This window comes from Humulus lupulus, chromosome X (assembly GCF_963169125.1).
Source record: "Humulus lupulus chromosome X, drHumLupu1.1, whole genome shotgun sequence".
NCBI classification, from domain to species: Eukaryota; Viridiplantae; Streptophyta; class Magnoliopsida; order Rosales; family Cannabaceae; genus Humulus; species Humulus lupulus.
This window is the reverse complement of record NC_084802.1, coordinates 160382306-160391824: the sequence shown is the minus strand read 5'-3', so window position 1 is coordinate 160391824 and position 9519 is coordinate 160382306. Positions and strand designations below refer to the sequence as shown.

Genomic DNA, 9519 nt, shown 5'->3' with positions numbered 1-9519 from the left:
AACACTTTTGTTGTTTTATTTTAATAGTTAGATAAGTATTTCAGTATGCTATTTATAAGTAGATTATATAATACTTTTTTGTACTTATAAAGTAGTGTTATGATAAACTTTATAATAACACACTTTCTGCATTATAGAAAACAGTTTGCATAACATAATTTTATGCTTATAAACCAGTGTTATTGTAAAAGATACAATAACATATTTTTTGTATTATTCTAATATTTGGATAAGCTTGAATTATTATTATATAAACCTGTACATTATAATTATTTTTTATTTCTTTAATTCAAACCCGCTTCATTTAATATACTCAAGGCACCCTTAACATTGTATAAATATATTTTTGAGTACCAATTATATGGTTCATAACACATATAACCAAATAATTGTGTCAAACTATATTCAAGATTATCTAAAAAATAATCCAAAAGTCTTAAGATATTCAACAATGTCTAACTAACATAAACAAAACATTCTCACAATAGTCAACAAAATAGTCTTAAACAGTTGCATATTCAAAAGTAAAGGTAGAAATTCATGATCTTCCAAATGTCAGCACACCAAAGCCTTCCAAATTAGATTTTCTTTTGCACTTGACTTGTTGAATCTGGTAAATAAAACATAAAAGAAAAACTAATGAGGTCATGAAATATCATATCATTCATCTAAAATAGTCAATAATGCTATCATAATCTTGGATTGCATATCGGTTAATGTTGAACAAGCATTATATAATCAAATAACCAAATAAATACCTCTTGGAATAACCTTTTGAGAAGGCCATACAACTGTTGAACCAAAAAATTCTTGTATAGTAAGCATCGCATAGTTAGGACGAAATAAATAAGCACCAGGCACAACAACAACATCAACCCATACACGCATAAAATCAGGCCCAAGAGGAATTCCGTGCACCTCTAAGTCTTAATCGAGCAAGTAGCAAGCATTCCTTGCTCCTGTAAAGTTATGGCCCTTTTTAACTCCAACACTCTGCAAAATTAATTTTGAAAACAGCATATTAATTTTTGTATTTGTTTCCTTAAAAAGAAATAAAACAATTTGAAGATTTACCTTAGGAGAAGGAATATTGTTGGATTGTGGAATATTGTGGGACTGCCCCTAACTTGTTGTTTCTCTACCGCCCTAATAAATGGGTCGTTTACAGGGTTGACTTGCCTAACTCAAAAATTACATGTAGAAAATTAGACACATGTTTGTTTGACTTTGACTTTATGTATTTTTGTGATAGCACTATATGTTTGAAATTTGTTTTTCTCTCTCAATATATATTAATTTCCTAAATAGAAAGTTAGATTCTTAATCGGAAAGAAAATCAATACAATTGACTATAGTTTTTTATGTCTCCAATATGATAGGAATATTAGTCACTCGTGCATATAATACACATATACTGTTTGTTGGAATGATTTATATATATATATATATGTATATGTTATAATACTAGTACATTTAACTGTTTAAAGGCAGCTAGAATACATAGAATGATCAGTGGTTAAATTGAGCTATAAAAGCATGCATTATATTATAGTAAATATTGTGAAAGTTTTTGATGAATTATTAATTTTGCCACCTTAGATTAGTTTTGAAATCAAAATTATTAATTAGTGCAAAGTAATTTTAATTTTCTTTATGTCTCATTTGACAATTATTACTTGAAAATATAGGAGATTAAGTGATCATTAAGGAATGGACACAGATATATAGCACTGCTTTTGAGGGTATTTAGTTCATTTGTATAAGCACATAATCATTTGATGAGTAAGCCTCAAATTGTGTTAAATGTGACAATATGAACCTATTTTAACTACTGTTACTGTTACTGAACACTTTTATTTATTTGTTTATGCTTGGTTTCAGGATGAAGTGAAGCAGTTAGCAAAGAGTGAGAGGTTGGCAGTGAATGCATCAAACATAGCTAACTTAGTTCTGTTTGCAGCGAAAGTTTATGCTTCAATTGAGAGCAAATCACTAGCTGTGATTGCCTCAACTTTGGATTCCCTATTGGATCTCTTGTCTGGCTTTATACTGTGGTTCACTGCCTATTCCATGAAAAACCCAAATCACTATAACTATCCCATTGGAAAGAATCGTATGCAACCAGTGGTATATTTCCACTTCTACTACTTTGTTTTATTCAGAATTAATGTCAGGGCTACCAAATAGTTTGGAGAACAACACTATATGTACTAAAAATAACATGTGATTTGGTATGGTTTCCATTCAGAATAAGCATAATAAAATGTTCATTATCTATAACTAAGTTGTTGTTCTGCTGTTGTTCTGCTAAATGATGCTGAGGAGAAATAACTCACAGAGCCAAATGTGAAGAAGTGGCTTGATGAGCTTAAACAAGTACTTTATGATGTAGACCATGTGATGGACAAGATCAATTCTGAAGCTTTGAGACTCAAGTTGGAGAAAGGCCAAACTGGATCAAGAAAAGCAAGTTGTTGAACTTTGTCCCAACTGTTTTTAGTCTATTTGAGCATAATGTAAAGCTGGAATTAGAGGGGATTCTTGGTGCATTAAATTTTCTTTTAGATCAAACATTGTTCCTTGGTTTGAAAGAAGTTGACCAAAAAAGACCACCACATAGAACTTGTTTACAAGGAAAGGAGTGTCCAAAGACATTTTGACTTGAAAGCATGGGATACTGTCTTAGTAGAGTTTTATATTTTTAGAATAACAAAGACAATTTTGGAGTCTATCACTTTCAAGAAATGTGAGATTGAGGACATACATCAACTTCAAAATGATCTAAGGCTTTGACAAGGAAGAAGTTTCTTTTTGTTCATGATGATGTTTGGAATGAGAATTATGGGAGTTGCAATTTCAAGAAAAGCAAAATAACAAAATTCTTCCAGCTCTATGGTTAAGCTATCACTTTCTACCTCGGCACCTATAGCAATGCTTTGCCTACTTCTCAATATTTCCTAAAGATTATACATTTTATAAAAGTGAAAGGGAAAAAAGGTCCAATCTCCACCACTTTCTGATTTATTTTAACTATCAATTGAATTTAAATGACCCTAAAAAAAAGAGAAACAGAAGAGAACAAAAGAGAGAAGAAACAAATTTGTCGATTTCTGTAATGGGGTTGAAGCTATATAACTCTTTATGGCTATTATGGTGTCCACAGAGGCAAATATTGAAGAAAAAGCACTTAGCTGACACTTAGCAATGTGTATTCATGGTTTGTCATGGCTCATAATGGGGTTATCAATGAGTATAGGATGGAAGATCAGTAGATTTCAATGGTCAACTATTCACTTTGTGATGGCACAACAGAGAGGAATTCTAGTGGTTGTTTGATCATTCCATTAGTTTGTGAAAATGGTGATGATTTCTATGAGATAAAAGGACTAATACTGACTTCAATACCAAGTAATTCTAGATAAAATCTGACATCATTTCCCATATAAAAGCTTACCTAACCATCTATCAATACCAAGTAAAAAAATTCAAACAACACATAATAAGTTTTCTTCCTTATATCACCGCAACACACAAACAAATTTTCCAGAACCTATTTCTCTAAGACACACAAGTTTTCAACATTCCGTTATCACTGCAGCACACAATTTTAATCTCTACGAATGAATATTTAAGATATTCAAACTCCTCTAACATTTGTATGATATTAATAAAAGAGTTAAGAGAACATACTTCCGTACCTCTTGCAATTAATAATTAAGTTAATTAACTTTGCAATGCTCCTCGCCATTTCGATCCACAACCTAAAAAATATAATCAATACCTAAAATATTAATACAAAATAAAAATTAAATGATACAATAAAACCATAAAATTTATGAAATTACTTGTTACGAGTCTTAAAATCATAAACTATATTCATTAATGGTTCAAACTTAACATAAAGAAACATATTCCAACTCAAATTTCTATCAAACTTTATAATGTATTTCCAAACTCAAAAAAAGTCAAGGACCCAATTTAATTGAACACAAAAATCAAATCCCTTTTATAAAGAATAAACTAAGAAACATTGATGATATAATTGTTTCATAAGTACTATTTTTCTCTACTGTATGCACACAAAGCTTGATTAATTAATAGTAAGAAATCAATTATTTAGAAAGCTCATTCAATAGAAAAATTAGAACAACAATTTAAATGCAGATAATTCTCTCACCCAAAACTCTTTAAGAATGAAAGAACATTCTCTTTAAAAACAAAGGAGCCAGAAAATTTCAACTAAAGAGAAAGTGTCCAGCACATGTAGTCTCTTAGCATTTTTCATAATTCAATCATGCGCCATTAAATTTAAAAGAGTCAATCCCAAAATAGAATCAGGCCTGCTTTATAATCTTTCCACAAGTTTTATGGAAAAGCATTAAAATAAGAACTTTAAGAGACAATTACTTCACTTTGTTGTAGTGATTATCTACACTTCATTGTTAAATTATGTAGTTTTTAAAAAAAATGCATATCTAGTATCACACACAGAAACCAACATTTAATTCAAAACTCAACCATTTGTTTTTCCTCAATAACCAAAAGCTCATCATGAGGAAATCCATAACAGACAGAAAGCTAGAAATCCTAAGTAGCTAACCATGGCCAATAGGCCCAATACCAACACTAAATATCAACATACCAAAGATTCTCATAAAAAATCACTAAATTTTCTTAAGTTATCAAGTCTATCACTAACCTAAAGTATTCCTAGATCCCATACTCCAAAAAAATAATTTGAGTTTACTAAACATTGTTTATAATTAGTCATCCAACATAAAAGTTAAAAATTGCAGCAGCGAAAGAAGCTGTAAAAACAGAGGAAACCAAAGCACATGCATATCTAGAATTATCAAAGGAAGTACAAATGGAATGAACATAGATGAAGCAAACCTATATGTACCATCAGAAGCAAGAGAAATGGTAGACATAACAACATCAATAAAACTAGAAGCAGAACAGAACAAGTTTGGCTCTCCTTTTCTAGCTAATTGCTGCAACAAGCTACAACACCAACACAAACCAACCAAAAACTACATGTTGCGAGCATGACTTTGAGATAGTTAAATATTGAGAAAGAACACGTAGTAGGACTTGGAATTATGAGCAATCCTAAATTCCAAAAGCTTTAAGAATGAAAATTATTTTTCTTTAAGTCATCTTTTAGTGAGAAAATGAATTATTATTTTGAAATCATGAAAGTAATATGCTCGTGTCAAATAAAATACATGTAAGCTAACCAATCTCTAAATACCTCAAATTTATACTCCAACCAAATCAAATGAGCCTTATAAAATCTATTAATTGAACGTTAAAAAACTGAAATGGGGAGAAAACTTAAGCATTAGAGATCTTTGAATTGTTATCTTTTTATTCTAATCTAAGCAAGGAAGATGGTGGTTCAATAACTAACACAAAATTGGCATCGAACTTGTTATTTGAATTAAAAACAAATAGTTGTGATAGTGTTGATATATATACATATACATATACATATAAACACACCATACACACAAATAATCAACCCAGAAATTCATTTCTATCTCAACAAAAATAGAAACTCTTACTTAAGCATTTCAGTACTCACACATTAGTGTACTTACATTACATGTATATACACCAAAATTAAATTAAAGTCAAACATGGTAGTAGACAGTAGTAGCACATCGATATACAAAACAATAAAATACTTTTTTTGTGTTATGGTATACTGTAAAAGCAATTAATTAAGCAAGAACTAATTTTCTCAACAGGGAACAAAAATAACAAAAGAGACCATATAAAATAGGCAACTTAATTTTTCTGATAATGGTGAAGAGTTACTTAATAAGTCCCATGTATGCACTTTGCTAGCTCATGAAATTTATCTTTAATATGTACTAAAAGCTGTGTATGAGCACTATATGTGGTGCAAACAAGGTCAAAGATGTTTATATATATAATCATAAACATACGGTTCTGTGCATATAAATATAATAGCATAATGTAAGAAGCAATAAGGAGCACTACATGTGCTTGTGTGCATATAAACATAGCTCCATGATGTTAGATATGTATAAGATCCAATGGCCTAGAATCTAGATGACACTCATATTATATGTGTGGGCAAACATGTGATTAGTCTTACTAAAAAAGAAGCAATAAAGAGCATAAATGGTTGTGCCAATTCATTAGTATGAAGTAGTTTAAGAGATTAAATAAAGAGCATGGCCATGTATTAATTGGGACGGTGACATTAAACTTTGTTGTCAAATTATGATATTTATATGACATACATATTTAAGTGATTTTAAAAATAATAATTGACTCTTATATTTAAAATTTAAAACTATACTATTAAATTTAATACTATGGTGCTAAAAAACATTATTAATGCAATAGAGTGATTATGTGCTATGGGTATAAAAAATAATTGAATAGTTCCAAAAAACAAAGATAAAAGAGAAAGAAAACAATAGAACATATGTGTATACCTATGACCAGGGTATTGAAAAAAAAGCTTAATTAAAGTGGACTTATATATATATATAATTAAATCCCCTCTTGTGTGTTAACCTTAATTAATTCTCAATAAATATACATATATGGTTGTGATAATTTATGAGTGCATCTATTTCGTTGAACACCACAATTAGAGAAACACATAAGAAACTCATAAAAGAGAAACACAAATAGAACACCACAATAAACTAAGCTACAAAAATCAGTAGCAGAGTGTGCTTTATGTTCGAAGCCACTGCCAAAAAAAAAAAACAGAGAAAAAATACAACAGACTAAACTTGGAAGTTTGATTAACCAACAATTCTAGACCAAAATCATTGTCAGAGAAGGATCCCTTCTAGTTATGAATCAAAGACTATTTTGCAACATCAATAGAGATATTGACAACCCCTTTAACACAATCCAAACCCAAACACAAATAGAGATATTGACACCTAGAATAAACAACCAAACAAAAAGCTATTATGCAGGCACCACATTACTTCAAAAAAATAAAGCATGCATAAAGTACATGAACTGAACTAACACCACAACATCATCATCATCAACAACAAAGGCATACACAACATTTAAAATCCAGAGACACACAATGGCAAAAGCACAAGCTAAACAACTCTTTTGTACTTATACAAATGTGTATTTATACCATTGACTGAGTGGGATCACCAAAAATTGTGTTCAATCATAGATGTACATGTTTTGAGATGGTAGCAAGAAGAGGCTTTGATCATCCACAAGTCTTAACTCATTTTTTCTCATTTGTTGCCTATCAAGAATGAGAAACCAACCTCTAGCTTCACCATTATCTTCCTCAGATTCCTCCTGAAGTTAATAATAAATACAAATAAGCATATTATAGATAATGAAAGCACACACCCATATCATGAAATCATTTAATCATAACAATTGCTATGTTAGTGTGGAGGAGAGACTTGAAACTCAGACCTTTTACAAACAACCAAATGTCATCATCTTTTGTTTTGTTTTTTTGCATCAAATACTCTTATGGGTATCAAAATTTTCATGAAAAAGAAACTTGTTTACTCTTTAATGCAACTACATTGTTGGCAACATCGAAGAGATGTAAGGCGAAATACAAGATCAGACAATGACTTGATAAAACCAAAGAATGAAGAAGAAAAAGACAAAGGGAGAACAAAAACTAGCATTAATGACAATAACATCTATTGCCCTTTATAACTTTATTTATTATAGATTTATGGCTCTATGCAAAAGTAAATCTCGGCCAATATATACATATATGTATATATATATATACAAAAATTGAGTTCTATAGAAAATGGAAAGTTCAGAAATCTTAGCCAATTTATTATCATCATCCAAAACAAAAAACTCAGAACTAAAGACAAAAACATAGGCAAATACTAAATCTATAATATACACAAAATCAAATATTAAACGCCAATAATATATTAAACGACAAACATTTGGAACACACCTCCAAAAATATCAAATACAAATAGAACAACAACATTAAAGACTAACAAAGAAAGCTCAACCTCATTTATAGATCATACTATAAACATATTCAGAAAAATCAACACAAAATGAACCCTAACTCCACAAATTAATTGCTCCCATCTATTAAGCCCACAACAAAAACATATCAAATTAAAAAATTCAAAGCATGCATCAAAACGAGAATCAAGATACTAATATAAAAATCAAATTTGATGATAATTAACCATTATCATGACTCGTCCCCAACCAATGTATCGTCCTATATATATGAAGAGTTGGACCAAAATTAGCAAACATATATTTTACTTGCAATATTATAATACATAATTAAAGACATGCATATATAAATAATGAAAAGGAGTAGATAAATATACATCTATATATGTACTTGAATACGAAGATACTTGTTTCTATGATGACGAGACTGAAAGTGAGTGGAGACAAGAAGATCTACAATATCAGAACTAGCATCACCAAAAATGTCGATGATGGGTGTGCTGCCATTGTCGAAAATCCAAATCAGGAAGCCCCATTCGGATGCCTTGGCTGCATTGTACTTTTTCTTTACGCTTGGCTGATCCTGTGCCCAATGATAGAACTAGCATTCTCTTCCCATCCATCGTCGTGACACCGGCATCGGCACCAGAACCAGCCCCATGCTCTGCGCCCACTACATCATCATCATTCTCGCCCTTCATCAATTCCCCCAATGAGTGCTTTTTCTTTGTCATTTCTCTCAACATCTGGCTTATGGCCAACATTGTCTTCATTCACAAATGAAAAATAGCGAATAAGTTAATTGTGTCATCGGAGTATATATATACATACATGATGCATTAATTTGATTAGAAAACCCAAGTGCTAAGAAAATGAAAAAAGAATGATAAGAAGAACCATGAAAATCAGGTGAAAGCTAAATTTCAAACGAAAAGAAAGACTAAGACAAAGATCTTCACCAAACTTAAAGAAATCTAATAATAAAATTGAATTACAAATCAAAATATATTTAAAAAAAATGAAATTATCTGATGTGAAGAGAAGGATGAAATAGATTTGACCTTGATAGAAATATGGAGGGAGGGTCTTGAGAGAGATGGCAGAAGAGGTTTTGCAGTGGAAGAGGATTCGCGGTGGAGGAGACGGAGGAGAGAGGCGTAGAATGAGCTTAAAGGCCTGTTGATGGGAGCAAATAACAATTAGGTCATGTGTGAACATGTTGAATAGTGGAAAGCAAGAAAGAGATACCCGCTTAAAATTTTAATTAGGCGCTTATTTTTGAGTGAACCGCTTAAAATTTTAACACATACCATAATACTTTTTTAATAGTATTAGATTTCAGTGTTGTGGTTAGTAGTTTTTGTTGTAGTGTGCTTCATCTCAAAATCCACTGACAAATGTCTACCATTTTACAACTTGCTCAGGGGAAGCAAGAAATTTGAATGGACCGAAGAATGCGACAGGAATTTCGCGACCTAAAAAAGCACCTAGCTGAACCCCCCATACTATCAAAACCGACGTTTGGAGAATGTCTGTTTC

The 9519-nt window shown here is 30.8% G+C and overlaps 1 long non-coding RNA gene across 3 annotated transcripts; it reads right to left on the bottom strand.

Annotated features, from left to right (window-relative positions):
- Positions 1 to 300: 300 nt before the first annotated feature.
- On the bottom strand, positions 301 to 9190 carry LOC133804444 (uncharacterized). 3 transcript variants are annotated; one of them, XR_009878479.1, is made up of 7 exons: positions 9042 to 9190; positions 8358 to 8747; positions 7148 to 7323; positions 3699 to 3761; positions 1075 to 2452; positions 759 to 993; positions 301 to 610 (listed from the first exon to the last, which is right to left on the bottom strand). It is a non-coding gene; the product is annotated as an uncharacterized LOC133804444 (long non-coding RNA). The 3 variants fall into 3 exon arrangements; XR_009878478.1 differs by having other exon boundaries at positions 1075 to 1179; XR_009878480.1 differs by lacking the exon at positions 1075 to 2452.
- Positions 9191 to 9519: the final 329 nt, after the last annotated feature.